Source organism: Cervus elaphus, chromosome 9, assembly GCF_910594005.1.
Source record: "Cervus elaphus chromosome 9, mCerEla1.1, whole genome shotgun sequence".
In the NCBI taxonomy this organism is placed as follows: domain Eukaryota; kingdom Metazoa; phylum Chordata; class Mammalia; order Artiodactyla; family Cervidae; genus Cervus; species Cervus elaphus.
Genome location: NC_057823.1, coordinates 67912110 through 67931979, shown reverse-complemented (window position 1 = coordinate 67931979; position 19870 = coordinate 67912110). Strand labels below are relative to the sequence as shown.

Below are 19870 nucleotides of genomic sequence, written 5' to 3'. Positions count from 1 at the left end.
CATCTGAGCCACTAGGGAAGTCCTGGATCACCTATGAATATATTCTATTGAGATTTTTTCTCTTGATTTATTTTGTTAGTAATATTTCATCGAGTGTCAGACATAGGGGTTTCAGATTATGAAACAATTTGCCTTTTTCTTTCTTTTTGCTGGACAGAAAGTCAGAGTTGATTTGCCTTAATTCAACCAAAGACGAATTTGCTTTGAGGCTGAACTGTAGTTTTGTAAGGTAAGGCTCCATTAACCTCTGGATGTCTACTCCCCCTAGAGTGTGGTCTCACAGAGTTTCCAATTGGACATCTAATATGATTGCCAGGTTTATTTTCTCAGCTGCTCGTCAACACTAGTCTTCAACTCTGCTTCCTTTTTTTTTTTTTTTTTTTTGCCTCCCACTTCATTCACTTTCAGAATTCAGCAAATGTGTTGAGGGAAAAACAGATTGTGTACTGAGATTCCTCAACTTGGGTCAACATTTTTCTTCACTTCACTCCATGAGTTCACCAAAAGTTCTGCATGATCCTCTTCCCTCAAGAGCAGCCCTCTGCCTGAGCTGAGCCCCATTCTTTGCCTCCTAACCATGCCCAGAAGTAGCAGATTTCCCCAAGGAAAAAGTAGAGATGAATAATCAGCTCAGGTTTCCATGGCTTTCTATTTTTCTAGTTTTCGTTACTTCAAAAACTCTGAAGCATTTAAGCAGAACTATTTAAATGGTTATCCATATTCTCTAGTTGTTCTCAACAGGAACACTATTCTACAAATCACTCCATACTATTCAGAACTCTTGTTATATTTTAGTTCACTGTAGAAAGCAATAAATTACATCAGTATCTTCAAAAGTTGTCACGGAAGACAGACAAATGGGGAAAATCTCATATTAAATAACTGAGAAGAGCTTTGTGCAGTGCAAAGGAATTTACAATGCTACTTTCAAACCTGTAAAATTATTATATTGCAGCCAAAGTACGATGCTGCATGGAGTATGACTGTCACAAGCTTTTATATAGAAGACACAGAGGAACAAGAAAGTGTACCTGTTATTTCCAGCAATAAACCTTGATGCAGAGACCTGAAGGAAGAGGTCTTTTATACCAATTCTATAAAATAATGAGAAAATGGTACAGGGATGTTCCATATTGCTCTTGTAAAGGGTATGAAGTTGTCTTTTTTTTCAGGTGTATACATTTAGAAAAAACAGCAATATTTTTACTAAAGCATATAAAATCACTCTGATGAAAATGCATTATTATATTTATAAAATTCTTCAAAAGCATATCAATGTTAAGTGCCTGTTCTTACATCGTATTACTTAACCCTAAAATAATAGATCTGATCAATCTCCATGCTAGTATATAAATAGAAAATTACTAAAAAAAAAAAAAAAATAGAAAATTACTGCTAAGTTCTTAAAGTTTAAATTTTACAGATTTATTCATTAAAGTAGCCAACAGAGAGAAATTATATAAAGCTACCTATTTTTTTCTGGGGTATATACTTGATGGATGACATTTCAGGTGACTTTCCAACTTTTTAAGCCATATGTTCTGTTTTATGTAAATAAAGAATTCCCACTTTGCTAAGAATTGAAGACCTAAAGTGATATTTCTAACTGGAAAAATTTACCTTAATCCTAAGACCAAAAGATTAAAGATTTGTTTTCAGCTTTTGTATTTTATAGGTTTGGTTCAATTTATTGAGGCAATCATGAGGTAACATATCATAACCTAATTTTCAGGAAAATAATCAAGATTCCTTGATCCTTAATGCTCCCTGAATCTAAGCAAAGTCTAAAACACATGGTCATCTACACCCTAGCTAACAAGAAAAAGAGGAAATATTAAAGAAATTAATTGTATGTACTGGGATACAGACCAATAGACTAATAACCAAGAGTCTTGGGTTCTCAGCCTGGTATCATCAATTACTAATTTCATGACCTATGGCAAATTATTTAACTTCTGCTAATGATGAGGCTGTTGTAAGGAACAAATAAGGAAGTGTTTAAATGTAAAGTATTATACTTTGGAAAATGACAAAGCTCTAAGCAAATGCAGCAGTTCATATAACTCTAAGAGGCATTTTTATCCCATTTAAGAAAACAAACTATCTTCAGACACTTGAAAATCTCGTCAGCTTCATTTGCATAAAATTATTATTCTAATTACAAATTATGTTCATGTATTCATTAAAGTTGGTTCATCAGGGCATCTATTAGGCAATTCTTTATTAGTCTAATTCAAATTATGTATATGAAAGTAATAAAGCTACATTTTTCTTTCAATAATAATTTCAGAAAGTCTCCATTAATCCAACTAACTGAAGTATTACTCTAAATTTTATGCTGTCTTAATGTGAGAGAGGAAAGCTTAAAATTGCAAGAATGAGTTCAATGCAAACACCAACAAACAGTTACTAATACTCTTTTTAGGGTCAATATCTAAATATTGCAGATATGTTTTATGCTTTATTCTGCTATTTCTATTTCACCCTCAAGAAACAGAGCCTATATTTTTAAAAAAAAGTAAGACCAAGAGACCTTAGTATACAACACTAAGCAATATGAAGAGATCAGAACTGAAAACTCCCTAATCTCCAGTTTATTGTACATCTTGATAATCTCTAGTTGCCCACCTGAATGAATAACACCAGCAGAATCAGATAAAAAAGATGTTTATCTCCTTGTATTTATGGACATGACTTAGCACTAAACAACAACAAATTTAAATATGGTGAATAGAAAAGCATGTCTTCCTTTAGAGTCTGACATCTCTCATTCCTTTTTCTCCTTCCACCCTCCACTTTTCACCAAGAACACTAGCATTTCTTAAACATTCCGGGTATTTGCACTCATGTGTCTTTGCTGTTCTCTTGGCCTGGACTGTCCTCTGGCCGTTAAAATCCCCCTCCATATTCAGGCTGATGATCCATGCCTTCCCATTATTCCACAAGATGTTCTGTCTTTAAATGGGTGAATTGTTCACCAGCCTGCCTCTTAAACTAAAGTATAAGGCCCCTGAAGGCAGAGACAATGCCATATTCATCTTTCTTATTACCTACAGCACTATGGTGCTTATCACATGCTTAGAAGGCAAGGAGGTGAATGAAAGAATTTATAACTAAATGAATAGATGAATGTAGCAGAAGACCAAGTGATTGACATAATATTTTAAAGTTATGAAGCCTGGTAACTATAAGCTAGCCTATTTTGGTAGGAGAGCAAATTTAAATTATAAAAAATCTACTTAATTTCTGTAGAAAACAAACATATGGCGATCAGGGAGCTGGGGGAGAAGGATAAATTGGGAGACTGGGATTGGCATGTATAGGTTACTATAAAAGATAACCAAAAAGGGCTTCTGATGGCTCAGCAGGTAAAGAATCGGCCTGCAATTCAGGAGACACAGGAGATGCAGGTTCAATCCCTGGGTTGGAAAGATCCACTGGAGAAGGAATGGCAACCCACTCCAGTATTCTTGCCTGAGAAATCCCATGGACAGAGGAGCCTGGCAGGCTACAGTCCATGGGGTCACAAAGAGTTGGACATGACTTAGCACATGCACACAAAGAAAAACTAAGGACCTCCTATATAGCACAGGGAATGCTACTTAACCTGCACGCAGGTCAGGAAGAAAGTTAGAACTGGACATGGAACAACAGATTGGTTCCAAACAGGGAAAGGAGTACGTCAAGGCTGTGTATTATCACCCTGCTTATTTAACTTATATGCAGAGTACATCATGAGAAATGCTAGACTGGATGAAGAACAAGCTGAAATCAAGATTGCTGGGAGAAATATCAATAACCTCAGATATGCAGATGACACCACCCTTATGGCAGAAAGTGAAGAAGAACTGAAGAGTCTCTTGATGAAAGTGAAAGAGGAGAGTGAAAAAGCTGGCTTAAAGCTCAACATTCAGAAAACTAAGATCACGGCATCTGGTCCCATCACTTCATGACAAATAGATGGGGAAACAGTGGAAACAGTGATAGCTTTATTTTGGGGGGCTCCAAAATCACTGCAGATGGTGACTGCAGCCATGAAATTAAAAGACGCTTATTCCTCGAAAGAAGTTATGACCAACCTGCTGCTGCTGCTAAGTCGCTTCAGTCGTGTCCGACTCTGTGACCCCATAGACGGCAGCCCACCAGGCTCCCACGTCCCTGGGATTCTCCAGGCAAGAACACTGGAGTGGGTTGCCATTTCCTTCTCCAATGCAGGAAAGTGAAAAGTGGAAGTGAAGTCGTTCAGTCGTGTCCAACTCTTCATGACCCCATGGACTCCTAGACAGCATATTAAAAAGCAGAGACATTACTTTGCCAGCAAAGGTCTGTCTAGTCAAGACTATGTTTTTTCCAGTAGTCATGTATGGATGTGAAAGTTGGATTATAAAGAAAGCTGAGCACCAAAGAATTGATGGTTTTGAACTATGGTGTTGGAGAAGACTCTTGAGAGTCCCTTGGACTGCAAGGAGATCCAACCAGTCCATCCGAAAGATTGAAGGCAGGAGGAGAAGGGGACGATGAGATGGTTGGATGGCATCACCGACTCAATGGACATGAGCTTGAGTAAACTCCGGGAGTTGATAATGGACAGGGAGGCCTAGCGTGCTTCTGTCCATGGGGTCGCAAAGAATCAGACACGACTGAGCAACTGAACTGAACTCAATGGCCCATATAAAAAAGAATCTTAAAAAGAGTGGATATAAGTTTATGCATAACTGATTCACTTTGCTGTACAAAGGAAACTAATACAACATTGTATATCAACTGTACTCCAGTGAAATTTTTAAAAAATCTACTTAATTTGTAAATCTATCCTGATGTAGAAATAATATTACCCAACCTAATCTGATATGAAAACCTGGATATTATCACATAAAACATCATTTAATTGGTCACATAAAACTGCCCTGGATATAAAACATTAAAAAGATTTATGTTTCATCAATATTCTGTCATTTTTCATGTCTCTCCAAGTATTTTTTACTTTTCAAAGTCTTTAGAAGTCAGACCCATGGAGGTAAAAAGGACTAGTAATAAAACAATAGTGAAATAAATTTTTTAAGAGCTATGTTATTTTGACAGAACATAAAATCATTAAAAATTGTGCTGTTAAGAAAGTATTTCATCATGTGAAGAAATCTTCCCAATAAGTGTATCATGTGAGTAAAACAGAATACAGATTTATCTGCTATGTGAAAGTAGACAATTTCTATGATACCTTTCATAAGTGGAAATGGCATAAAGCAAATTAGCAATCACTTCAGATACATCTTTCTAACAGACGCCCAAAGTAAACAGAGACACAGTTCAAAACTATGATGGCTTGGTGTTGAGATGCGAAGAGTGGCTTTTATGGAAGGAGCTCACTGATCAAGGCTCCTGATACCTCTATAAGGGCTCACTGCAACAAATACTGAATGCTATTTTCACTTTTTGCCGTGTGTGTGTGTGTGTGTGTGTGTGTGTGTGTGTAAAGGTGAAAACCCTCTTTGAACCTCAGTTCAAAAAAACAGGTAATAATGTAGGTCTTGCATAAAAGCGAATTTGTGTAAAGAGAAATTTCAAAAAGCAGGGAAAAACATTAGTCTTTATTTTTCAGAGAAAATAGCTATATCTATGCTTCTTTCTTCATGTGTATGTGTTAGTCGCTCAGTCATGTCCAACTCTTTGCAATCCCATGGAATGTAGCCCTCCAGACTCCTCTGTCCATGGAATTCTCCAGGCAAGAATGCTAGAATGGGTTGCCATGCTCCCCTCCAGGGGATATTCCTAAATTAGGGGTTGAACCCAGGTCTCCTGCATTGCAGGCAGATTCTTTACTGTCTGAGCCACCAGTGAAGCCCCTTCTTTCTTCATAAATGTAGATAAAAGGCTGGAAGGGTATACAATATGTTAACAGTAAAGTTATCTTTGACTGGTGTAAATATAGGTGACTTTTTCAAAATCTACTTCAAAATATTTTTTGAGTTTTGTCTGTGTTCAGAAAGGCAGCATTTTGTTGATCAGTTAAAAAATGAACACCTATGCATTATTTCAGTTTTAACAGGAAAAAAAAAAACTTAAAATCTGTAGGCAAAAGGCCATAATAGGGTATGATTATCTCTGAAGGAGAACCCAGTGTGTCCCTAACTTACTATGTGAACCTAAGCAGGCCACTTAATGCTTACAACCTCAGCTTCTTTATTTTTAAAAGGAGGTACTGGAGCAGATGAGTGTTAAAATGCCATGTAGCTATAAAACCCCGGAACTCCAAGCAAAAAGCGAATAGCTTTCAAGAGCCTTGGAAATCGGTCCCATTCTTTACAAAAGACAAGACATAAACATGAACCAAGTAAGTAAGGAAACCAAAGTATCAACTGCAAGAACCACAGAACTCCCCCAAAGACCAAATACTCTCTGATTACAATACTGTCACCCAGATTCCTTACACTCACAGAGTGGCCCAGGGTCTCCTGAGTCTATATCCTCGAAGGCTAATTAATTGCAGGCTACATTGGAGTATTCTCAAGATGCTAAGAAGTCATTTGGGGAGGGAACATAAAAGTTATACTAAACAATAATATCCGATTTATAGTCTGAATGTGGCACATACTGTATTGGCTTACTTTTATTTCACAGTTAATCTCCCAGCTCACAAAAGTTTTATCGGATTGGAGACATGTGCAGTATTCCCTTTATAAAATTTTATAGTCCCTTGCTATTTTCAGGGGTTTGTTTTATAGGCACAATTTGCTGCTTTAATCTCACCCAATTGTCATGTTCTAAATCATGGTGAATAAAAATGTCCTAAAAGGAGAGCTATGCTGAGGGTAGTACTTAATTACACTTAGTGCCTGATTTAAATGTTATCTGGACATTGCCAAGTGCTGGGCACAGAGTAACCCAGCAGTGCAAATCTGCATACGCCGACTCAAGTCATCACTGGTGTTTGACTAGCAGAGCCCACTTGGATCATACTTGGATCCGGGTCACACTCTGGCGGATTCTGATGAAGATGGGCCCTCCCACCTTCCATCAGGATCTGTACAAATTAAACCAGCTAATGAACTAGCTCCAAGCGCTAATGTTCCCAAAGTAGCAAAACCACAGGTTTTATCTATAAGCCCATCACTGAACAAGGCAATATCTGACACATCTCTTAGAGAAGCTTCCCTAATTATCATTCAACTAAATGCCACTGATGAGTCTTAGTGTGGGAAAGCAGAGACTTACCTGAGGAAAGGCCACGCATTTCTAGGAGTCAATTATGCTTAAGCAAAACTCCAGAACACTTAAGACATGCATGGACTATTCATAGCATTCTCTCCTTAGGCATGTGGAGAAGAAAGATGACCCTAAGAGAAGTAATGGTGTTCCACAGAAGCTACAGTTTTTGCCTGCCCCCTTGACCTGGCACCTGATAACATTACCCCACTTTCCCTTAATGAAAGATTCCCCCCTCATTTGCACTGGTTGGTATCCCTAACTTTCTTTGCCTGGCCAAATATCACAACTAATCTCTGAACCACAGTAACTGTTTCAGGAAAGGACTTGTGACCCAAGGCAAATCAATGTGAAATCTCCCCAAGACTTTCTTGCAGGAGGGATGGCCTCCGGCTGCTTGGATGGTAAAGCTGGGAGCATACAAGTCAGGGAGTGCCTGGGAGGGATGCCAAACAGGGAGACAGATCTTACAAAAAAAAATCAAAGTGTCTAGGTCTAGCCATCCTAATACAACATCATCCAAGTTTCATGAGCCAAGCCAATAAATCCTTATTTTGTCTTCAGTGGGACTTAAGTTTCTGTCATGAGCAACAGAATGAGTTCAGAATAAAAGGAGACATTATTGTAAATGGAACAATACATTTCGTCAGTAAAGCAACACAATTTGCACTCCTCTTTTTTATTAAACATTTCCTAAGTAGTGTTGTTTTAGAACACAGAGAGAAAATATGACCACATATTCCAAACAGACGTTGTCATCAATGACAAACACTGCTCTCACACACCCCAAGGTAACATTAGCTAACTCCCTAAGGGCTGGTCCAAGCACACAAATGGGAAAACATATGGTAAGCACTAAGTAAATGGAAACCAGCAACAGTCATAGCAGTATATGGAACACAGCTTATTTATATTGAAAAAGGCTTAATTTACAGCTCTATGGATCTACAGTCATATTGATCTTCTGGTAGAACTTATCTTGCTATTTATAAATATACTAAAGACTACAAGGACATTTTTAAACAGACTGGTGAAGAAGTTGGTCTGAATTACCCTCATGCATGTGTATGCACTTTACCATATATATACATGTTCACAAGCATAAGTAATAAAGTATATTGATTTATGAGTTTTAAAATTTACATTCATGATATCACAGTATATTCTTTGAGGCTTTTTTTGGCTTGAATTTCAATGTTTTAAAAAAAATTGTCTATACAGCTATCTATACCTGTACATACTTGTAGACACACACATATATACATATGTAGATACACACACATATACATATGTAGATTTCATTCAAGACTTCTTCAGAATTTTATTATGTATATAAATCACAACTTATCAGTTTCTCTATAATGGCATGTTCGGTAGTTTCCACTCATCATTCATTGTCACAGAGCATTACCATGAATAACCCAGTATTACCCATATCTCTTATGTAAACTGTGTGAGAATTCTCCTGAGGTATATAGCCAGAAGTAGATATAGTGGTCATGAGACATATACAACTGCAAATTTACTATGTCAAAATAAATTTGTCTTCAAAGTGGAGTCCCATGAGCAATTTAAGTATCTTGAATACTGTAGAGAATAACAGAATCCTATATTAATAAATGAAAAATAAACTGATGGAAAAATCTCACAATGGTGAAAGAACTAGGAAAGAACCTAACTTTAAAAGTAATATGTCCAGCTTGACCCATTCTAGCCTGCTCTCTTATTAATAGCTGCTATTTGTGCATAGCTTTATAATTTTCAAAACACTTTTAATATAACTCTTTAGTAGATACTGAAGACAACAAATCAAAGGCTGAAAAACATGAATGACAAATGGATTCTTACATCTAATTTTATAGCCAGGCCCAATGCTGCCCCACAAAAACACTGACCCAGATTCTAACCGATCCTTCCAGCTGCAGCCCAAGTAGTCCTTCTAAAATCCCATTGGATCATGACTCTTCCCTGCTTCAAACAACAAGTAACTACCCACTCAAATCCAAAACGTTTCAACATTACTAATACAGTCAGCCCACCATGCTCACCAAGCATCACTGCTTGCCTCAATCCTGATACCCTCCAACATTATTCAACAGCTCTAGTTCGGTCCTCACTTTTTCTAACTCACATCTTCAGACATCCCCCAAACTCCCTTTCCAGTTCCAACTACCCCACTCTTCTAGTTTCTCTGGGCTAATTACTATTCCTTTTTTTTTTTTAATGAAGTATATTTACAATATTATGTTTCAGGTGCATAGCATAGCGACTGACTTTTTTTCTTTACAATTTTTACCCCATTAAAAGTTATTATAAGATAATGACAATAATTTTCTGTACTGTACATCCTTTCACTTATCTATTTTATATGTAGTATTTTGCATCACTTAACCTCATACACTGAAGTGCCCCACCCCCAACACTTTCCTCTCTCCACTGGTAAGAACCAGTTTGTTTTCTGTATCTATGAGTCTGTTTCTGTTCTGCCATACAAGTTTATTTGTATTTTTAGATTCCACAAAAAGTTATATCATATAATATCTGTCTTTCTCTGATTTACTTCACCAAGCATAATATTCTCCAAGTCCATCCACATTGCTGCAAATGGCAAAAATTCATCATTTTTAAGGCTGGGTAATAATTCCATTGTATATATATAGATATAGTACATCTTCTTTGTCCATTCATCTGTTGATAGACACTCGGGTTGCTTCCATATCTTGACTACTGTAAATAGTGATATTATGAACATTGGGGTGCATGTATATTTTCAAAGTAGTGGGATTTTTTTTCTGATATATACCCAGGAGTAGAATTGCTGGATCATGTGGTAATTCTATTTCTAGTTTTTTGTGGAAACTCCATACTGATTTCCACAATGGCTGCACTAATTTATGCTCCAACTAATGGTGTAGAGGATTCCCTTTTGTCTACACCTTCATTATTATTTGTAGACTTCTTGATGACAACCATTTTAACAGGTATGAGGTGAAAACTCATTGTGGTTCTGATTTGAATTTCTCTAATAATTAGTAATCTTTTCATGTGTCTGTTGGCCATCTGTATGCCTTCTTTGAAAAAATGTCTATTCAAGACTTATGCCCAGTTTTTGTTTGGGCTCTTTGGTTTTTTGGTATTAGGTTGCATGAGCTGTTTATATATTTTAGATATTAATCCTTTGTAAGTCACATCATTTTAAAGTATTTTCTTTCATTCTATAGGTTATTTCATTTTGTCAATGGTTTTCTTTCCTCATGCAAAAGTTCTGAAGTTTAATTAGGTCCAATTTGTTTATTTTTGGTTTAGTTCTTTCACCCTGGGGGACTGATTCAAAAAATATTGCTGCAGTTTATGTCAAAGACTGTTCTGCCTATGTTCACTTCTAGGAGTTTTATGGTTTCTGGTATTACATTTAGGTCTTTAATCCATTTTATTTCTGAATATGGTATAAGGTAATGTTCTAATTTCATTGTTTTACATATAGCTTTTTGAAGCATCACTTTTTGAAGATACTATCTTTTCTCCATTCTTGCATTATTTGCTGTCAATTAATTGGCCATAAATTTGTGGGTTTATTTCTGGGTTCTCTATTCTCTCCAGTTAATCTCTGTATCTGTTTTTGTGCCAATAACATGCTGTTTTGATTACTTTAGCTCTGTAGAATAGTCTGAAGTCTAAGAGGGTGAATTCCTTTTCATCAAAACTGCTTTGATAATTTAGGATCTTTTGTGGTTCCATCTGAATTTTAGGATTCTTTGTTCTGGCTCTATGAAAAATGTCATAGGTATTTTGATAGAGAGCATAAAATCTCCAGATTTTTTGGTGTATTATGACCATTTTGACAATATTAATTCTTCCAGTCCAAGAGCACAGATATCTTTCCATTTCTTTGCATCATCTTCAACTTTCTTTATCAATGTTTTATAGTTTATAGGGTACAGGTCCTTCATCTCCTTGGTTAAGTTTATTCCTAAGTACCTTATTCTTTTTAATGTGATTTTTAAAGTAACTGCTTAATTTCTCTTTCTGAGAGTTCATTTTTATCATACAGAAAGGCAATATATTTCTATATATTAATCTTACATCCTGCAACTTTGTGATTCATTTATGAGTCTTAATAGTTTTGGGCTAGGGGATTTTATATATAAAGTATCATGTTACTTGCAAATAGTCACAGCTTTACTTCTTTCGTCCAATTGAATACCTTTGTTTCTTTTTTTCTTGTCTGATTGCTGTTATTAGGACTTCCAATACTATATTAAGTAGAAATAGTGAGAGTGGGCATCCTTGTCTTGTTCTTGAATTAAATGAAAGGCTTTTGGCTTTTCACCACTATGTTAGCTGTGGGTTTGTCATAAATCACCCTAATTCATGTACCTTTTGAGGGACCACCTTATAGGTGACACCCTTAAAGAAACCTACTCCAGCTCCAAAGCCCTTTGGGAAAGATATTAAAGGTGCCCAGAACACCCTGTGCTTATGAAAGCATGGTACCCTCTATGGTACACTGCTTTGTCTGTCTTTACCCCCACTAAACTGGGAGCCTTTCCAGAGTAGGGATCAAGGCTGATGTATTTACTACATTTGTTCATACTCATGATCAGCAAATGTCTAAATGATCTAAAGTGTATAATAGCATAAGCTGGAAGCCATCATGAAGAAAGACCAAAATATGATGCTATATCAATTCTATTTTGTTCTACTTTTCTTGTATCTTCTATAATATATACATATATATACATATGTATGACTATAGGATATATGTGTGTATGTGCACTAAGTCACTTCAGTCATGTCTGACTCTCTGTGACCCTATGGACCATAGCCCACTAGGCTCTTCTGTCCATGGAATTCTCTAGGCAAGGTTACTAGAGTAGATTGCCATGCCCTCCCTCCAGGGGATCTTCCCCAACCAGGGATCAAATCTGTGTCTCTCGTGTCTCCTGCAATGGCAGGCGGGTTCTTTACGACTAGCGCCACTTGGGAAGCCATATGCTGTGCTGTGCTTAATTGCTCAGTCGTGTCCGACTCTTTGTGACCCACCAGGCTCCTCTGTCCACGGGGATTCTCCAGGCAAGAATACTGGAGTGGGTTGCCATGCCCTCCTCCAGGGGATCTTCCCAACCCAGGGATAGAACCCAGGTCTCCTGCATAGCAGGCAAATTCTTTACCATCTGAGCCACTGGGGAAGCCTATGAAGACTGGAGTGGGTAGCCTATCCCTTCTCCAGAGGATCTTCTCAACCCAAGAATTCAACCAGGATCTCCGGCATTGCAGGAGGATTCTTTACCAGCTGAGCTACCAGGAAAGCCAGGGAAGCCGTGTGTGTGTGTGTGTGTGTGTGTGTGTGTGTGTGTGTGTACACATTAATATATATAAAACATACATACATATATATAAAACTTTAGATTGTTCCTGTATATTTTTTTCCTAGCACACACTATACTCAAACAATTCATACTCCTCATTTCCACACAAGGGACAGAATGCTTTACCTAAGCTTTCCTGGAATTTGAGGTCTGGAAACAGATGCTGGATATTGCATGCATGCTAAGTCACTTCAGTATGACTCTTTGTGACTTGATGGGCTGTAGCCCATCAGGCTCCTCGGTCCATGGGATCTTCCAGGCAAGAATTCTGGAGTGGGTTGCCATGCCCTCCTCCAGAGGATCTTCCCAACCCAGGGATCAAACCCGCATCTTGTATGTCTCCTACACTGGGAGGTGGGATCTTTACCACTAGCACCACCTGGGAAGCAGGTCTGGAAAGAGATGTTGGATATTGCAGTCATGTTATTTTCAGGATGAATTAACTGTAGACCTAACAAGTGTAATTATTTATTATTATTCATCTGGGACAATGAATTTGTCTTATTCTAGATAATTTCATCATCCTCCATTTGTTCTCAATGTAACAAAATCAGAATACTCCTAGTGACTATGCTTTCAGAATCTGTAGGAAAAAAATTCTTGCTAGAGTAGATGAGTGGGACTGGGGAGGGGGGTGGTGGGAGGGAGGCCCAAGACAGAGGGGGTATGTGTATACACACAGCTTACTAACTTTGTTGTACAGCAGAAACTAACACAATATTGTAAAGTATTTATACTCCAATATGGGAAAAAAAGAAATATAAGAATTCTATCCAAGGCCAAATCAGTTACCAAGAAGATAGATTATCTATCCCCTAAAGGTCACCAGAATTAAGAGTATGACTCTAGTAACAGCTCAATATGAGAGGCTCTATGAATTCATGTAAACCATTCTTCAACTTATTTATATGTTGTCCATATCAAACTCTAAAAAGTCTTTTAAATTTTGTTGAAATTTCTTTTTTTTTTTTTTTTTTTTTTTTTTTTTTTTTAATTTTTTTATTAGTTGGAGGCTAATTGCTTCACAACATTTCAGTGGGTTTTGTCATACATTGATATGAATCAGCCATAGATTTACACTTATTCCCCATCCCGATCCCCCCTCCCATCTCCCTCTCCACCCGATTCCTCTGGGTCTTCCCAGTGCACCAGGCCGGAGCACTTGTCTCATGCATCCCACCTGGGCTGGTGATCTGTTTCACCATAGATAGTATACATGCTGTTCTTTTGAAACATCCCACCCTCACCTTCTCCCACAGAGTTCAAAAGTCTGTTCTGTATTTCTGTGTCTCTTTTTCTGTTTTGCATATAGGGTTATCGTTACCATCTTTCTAAATTCCATATATATGTGTTAGTATGCTGTAATGTTCTTTATCTTTCTGGCTTACTTCACTCTGTATAAGGGGTTCCAGTTTCATCCATCTCATTAGGACTGGTTCAAATGAATTCTTTTTGACGGCTGAGTAAAATTCCATGTCAAGTGTCCTTCTTTGCCTCTTTGCTTTAATAGGATGAGGAGTGTTACTTTAAATTTCCTACCAAGGGCATTCACAATTATGGGATTTCTCTCCACACGTACAGGCATAGAAGACTTATATATACTGTATCATTTACTCTTCAAAATATCTCAGATGAACAGATATTAATTTCCCAATTTCCAGATGACAGAACTGAAACTGGGAGAGGTAACAAGGTCTCTCCTTTTCACTCCCTCCTCCTCTTCATCTCTCTCCTTCTCTCTACTCATTCTACTTCCAGGGTGAATCTTCTGATTTTAGATAATTCTTACTTTCATGGACCTGGAATCTATTTCCCTATGCATCATTTTTCTAAACGGTGAGACCTACATTCTTATTCTAGCCCTTAAAACATTTAGAGGCAAGATCCTCTTCTTTATAGGAGCCCTTGTCATGTAAGAGCTTCATACTCATAACTGACACAGCTGCTAAAACTACTACTAATAATGAAGTAGTCTCAGCTTGTTTACTCATCTTCTTCCTCAATGAGTTTTACAAGTGGTTTTTCAAACTTTTTCTGGCTACCAAACTCTTGGTTAAGACAAAATCTTTTATGAAATTCAAATACATATTAAGGACGAAAAATCTGAGGCTCTGACTGAAATGAATGTAGGGAACCAGGGTTATTGTCTTAAACCCCCTACCTCTGTAATTACTCAACCTTCTTTCTCTATGGGACCTCTATTTTAAGGACCTCTATTTAGGGATTTTCCAGGCTTCATGGTATGCAGGCATAAACCACTAGTTATATTCTATTTTAGTCTTTCTTTATCTGGGATGATAAGCTGGACTGACCTGAATGATCAAGTAGTCTGAGGATTACAGAGATTTGGAATAATTAATTGAAAATACCTGTTAGTTTATAATTTGGTTTATAAAAATATGGACATAGGCAGACTAAGAATCACACCATAAAGCAACTTCCTTCCACGTCTTTGTATCTGAGGTTTTGTTGGGCTGTGGAAATTACCAAAGAACCTGAGACAAGAAGACATGTAGGACTCCCCGACCAGGAAAATCTCCAACAAAACTGGAACAAGAAGGTATTGTTCTTCTGGAAGCTTCTGAGAACTTCAGGAACTAACCAAAAATGATTTTTCATTTTTGAGAAATCTGGTTTCTCTGAATCTCAGTTTCATCATTTCTACCAAAATCAAGCTAGATGATGTCCAGAGCCATTTCTATGCCTAACAGATCATCAGTGAATTTAAAGTCTTATTTTACTCTCAAGAAAATGAATACACAATACAAGCTGAACTCATTCTATGATTTTATTTTAAATATACATATAGGAAGATCAGTATAGTGGACTTTAATAGTCAAACAACTACACTGAGCTGAAGAATGACCAAGTCAGAAGTGTGATAATCACAGGTGTTTTTACAAAGTCTGAGACATTTAGACAAGACAAACTGATTATATATATACTGCTATCTTGTTCAGTGTCATTTGGTGTCTTTTACTCCCTTTAAATGAGAGGTCAAAAATAGGTCTACATATTCCAAAGTGTCTTGCGAACACAAAAAGTTTGAAAATCATTGCTCTAAAATAAATGTTAATGAGTAAACCACCCACACTGAACTGTATACTTCTAGAAATCATGTTGTCACCTTTGCACCTAACAGAACTACATTCCACCACCTCCCATGATTATCGAATGCCACCTCATCTGAGGTAGTAGTGTTCTCATCAATTTAAATGCCACTGCACCTCATTTCCCAAAGAGCAGCAAAACAAGTAATTCTCAACAACTGTTGCAAAGGCACCAGATGGAAATTCAAAGGATAAATAAGTACATTTAGACTGCAGCAGGGGATTTCAAAATTTCCTTTCAAATAGAGCCAATTAAGATATAGGAATACTGACAGGAGTTCCACTACAGAGGAAGAAAAAATAATGCACTATCCATGTCACTATTTTAATTGGCTCCACAAAGAGAGCATTTTCTAACCATTTGAAATCAAATCCTGCCAGAACACATAAAATTTACTCGGATATATAGACAACACAATAGGACTCCAAATGCCACAGAGCCTCCCAAGCATCTTTTCAAAAAGTGACAGTGTCAAGTTGTTCAGGGGAAAGAACTGAGTGTCATGAAATGAGCTAATCTTCCATGCTGTGATCAGATGGAGGAAGAGAGAATCCAGAATTTGTCTACATCATTGCTGTACAGATTTTTAAAAAGGGATATAATGACTCAAATCAACTAAGAGATTTTCTATGTTTACATTTGTGGCTTAATTCCTGTGAGTCTAAGAGTAGAATTTTTTCAGTAAATTAATGTGTCCTTTAGGAATCCTTAGAAATTGCCCAAAGTATATGAATAGCCAATTCACAAAAGGGAAAACCTGAGTGTCCACTAAATATGAGAAACTATTCAGATTTACCCTGAATCATAAGAATTCAAATAAAAATGATGACATGATACCCCCTCTTATTCACCATAAAGGCAAATATTTTTAAAAATCACATTATACCAAGTACTGGCAATAAGGTAAGAGGACAAGCACTGATGAGTGGAATGTAAATTGGAACAGCTATTCAAAAACTTGGCCATTTTTTAAATGGGCCAAAGATCTAAACAGACATTTCTCCAAAGAAGACATACAGATGGCTAACAAACACATGAAAACGCTCAACATCACTCATTATCAGAGAAATGCAAATCAAAACCTCAATGAGGTACCATTATACGCCAGTCAGAATGGCTGCTATCCAAAAGTCTACAAGCAATAAATGCTGGAGAGGGTGTGGAGAAAAGGGAACCCTCTTACACTGTTGGTGGGAATGCAAGCTAGTACAGCCACTATGGAGAACAGTGTGGAGATTTCTTAAAAAACTGGAAATAGAACTGCCATATGACCCAGCAATCCCACTCCTGGGCATACACACAGAGGAAACCAGATCTGAAAGAGACACGTGCACCCCAACGTTCATCGCAGCACTGTTTATAATAGCCAGGACATGGAAGCAACCTAGATGCCCATGAGCAGACGAATGGATAAGGAAGCTGTGGTACATATACACCATGGAATATTACTCAGCCATTAAAAAGAATTCATTTGAATCAGTTCTAATGAGATGGATGAAACTGGAGCCCATTATACAGAGTGAAGTAAGCCAGAAAGATAAAGACCAATACAGTATACTAACGCATATATATGGAATTTTAAAAGATGGTATAACGATAACCCTATATGCAAAATAGACAAAGAGACACAGATGTACAGAACAGACTTTTAGACTCTGTGGGAGAAGGCGAGGGTGGGATGTTCAGAGAGAATAGCATTGAAACAAATATACTATCAAGGGTGAAACAGATCACCAGCCCAGGTGGGATGCATGAGACAAGTGCTCAGGGCTGGTGCACTGGGAAGACCCAGAGGGATGGGATGGAGAGAGAGGTGGGAGGGGGGTTCAGGATGGGGAACACATGTAAATCCATGGCTGATTCATGTCAATGTATGACAAAACCCACTACAATATTGTAAAGTAATTAGTCTCCAACTAATAAAAATAAATGGAAAAAATAATAATAAAACAAAATAAAAAGACAAAGCAATCCATACAACTGGATGTAAATATCACACAGATGTTGGAATTTGTAGGCAAGTAATTTAAAATAACTATAAATAATATGGTAGTATTAACTCATCAGGCTTGGTTGCTCACGCTGCACATTTCCATAAAAAGGCCTGTTTAGAATTGGCCCTGAGGAGCTCTGTGTCTATGGACTATTCTGCCTGCTAAGAGTATTTCTGGATGCCTGAGGCTGTGGAGCAAGAGATATTAGTTTGATAAAATAGTTAATAAACACTTGCTTCTGTTCACAAAGACTAGAGTCTTGAGTTACCAAGGTCAGTCACATAGGTGCTACATTTCTATCTGACTGATCCCAAATAAAAAAAATAAAAATAAATAAAACTTGGCCATTTTTGATTATGGCTTCGCAGGTGGTCCTAGTGGTAAAGAACTCGCCTGCAAGTGACATAAAAGATGAGGGTTTAATCCCTGGGTTAGGAAGATTTCCTGAAGGAGGGCATGGAAATCCACTCTAATATTCTTGCCTGGAGAATCCCATGGACAGAGGAGCCTGGCAGGCTGCAGTTCATAGTGCTGCAGAGAGTCAAACATGGCTGAAGTGACTGAGCATCCATGCACATGACCTAGAAGTCTCACATGTGATTTTCTGCCCCATAGAATCTCTCTTGTCAGTTCCTAACAAGTTTATATGGGAATATGTACAAGGATATTCAACAAAGACAGCATTTCTGTGACAACGGTGATTTAGAGACAAACTATATATCTACAAGTAACAAAAAAAATGGATAATTTTAAATGTGGGATATGTATTACACAGTACAATTCAGAAGCAACATACAAGGTCTATAATAATAACATGGACAGATCTCGAAATCAGTGTTGATCAAAAGAAAACAAGATAAATAACAGCACATTGTTTATATAAATTAAAACTTCATACCCTCCAAACTAGCAATATATATTTTATAAGAATTCACAAAGATGTAGGGACACATAGCATGTATTTTAGAGAGAGTATCTCCAGGAAGAGTTAAATGAGCCTGGAATTTGGAAGTAAAAAGGAAATAATGAATTAAAACGAGGCAGGGATTTCTGGGACAAATAACAGAAGTCTGTTATATGCTGAGGTGTGTGATGAACTCACATTTCTGCAACCATGAATCAAAAGAAGGAAAAAATAAATAAACATTTATGTTATCCCACTAAGGATTATTTTATTTAAATACAATCCTTCCTTCTTATTAACTACCATATAAACCATAAGAGTAAATATTAAATAAATAAGGTAAAAGATCAAACCTTTATTGGTTAACTTTTCATTAAGTCACCACTAGGAAGGCACAAAAAAAAAATCAGACATCCAGCCAACTGCCAGGTACCCAATGTATACCAAATGCCAGGCAGGATATTGCTAAATGTAAAAAAGTAAACTATGAAACCATTGCTCATCTTTTGTCACTTTGATTTTATCAGGCAGGAAATAAAGTCTCTGAAGCATATATGGAGTTTAGAAAATTATGAGAATATATAAACATGCATGAGAAAATCAGTTTATTTTAGCAAACCTTGCAACACAAATTTTCAAAAAAAAAAATCAATTCATTTAAGAGTTCTTCTGTACCTGCCTTCAAAGTCTCTGGCACTATATTTTTTTAAATTTTCAATAGTAGTAAAATTTATATTTGAAAGATGTAGTTCACTTTTAAATGATTATTGCTGAAATTATAAATTAACTTCTATTAATGCAATTCAAAAGAATTACACAGTTTATACAGCATGTTCACAAAGTCTAGCTCTTTTGGCAATGTATTTCAGAATCATTTGAGTAAAAAAAAAGATGTTCAGCCAAGAATACTTGTTAAGAGACTTTGTCATAAATAGTGAAAGTGATTTTATTAACACACCACAAAATGAATCTACTGACAAAACCAAAACTCTTCCAAATTCACTTTAAGCAATGGTTTCAATAACCTAAAAATAAATGTATAGCCTTATAATCTCTTAAGGTAACAAGATTAGACACTTGGACTCTGGCATTTTTGAGTTAAAAATATACTGCATTATACTTTAAACACTATAAGTGTCCACACAACTGCTATCCATAATAGCACAAATATGTAGAGAAAAAAATGGCAATGTCAGAAGGCCTAGTTTTTATTCTCTTTTCTTCCAGTTACAGTCAGTTCTTCTATAATACAGGTTTTGAAGGCAGATGTGTTCAATACATTGATATAT

General features: G+C 36.8%; 1 protein-coding gene across 1 annotated transcript in view; it reads right to left on the bottom strand.

Moving 5' to 3' along the window:
• LOC122700810 (serine/arginine repetitive matrix protein 2-like) overlaps positions 1-19870 on the bottom strand; it is a 157103-nt gene that overhangs the window by 87707 nt on the left and 49526 nt on the right. The gene's annotated exons all lie outside the window — the stretch shown is intronic.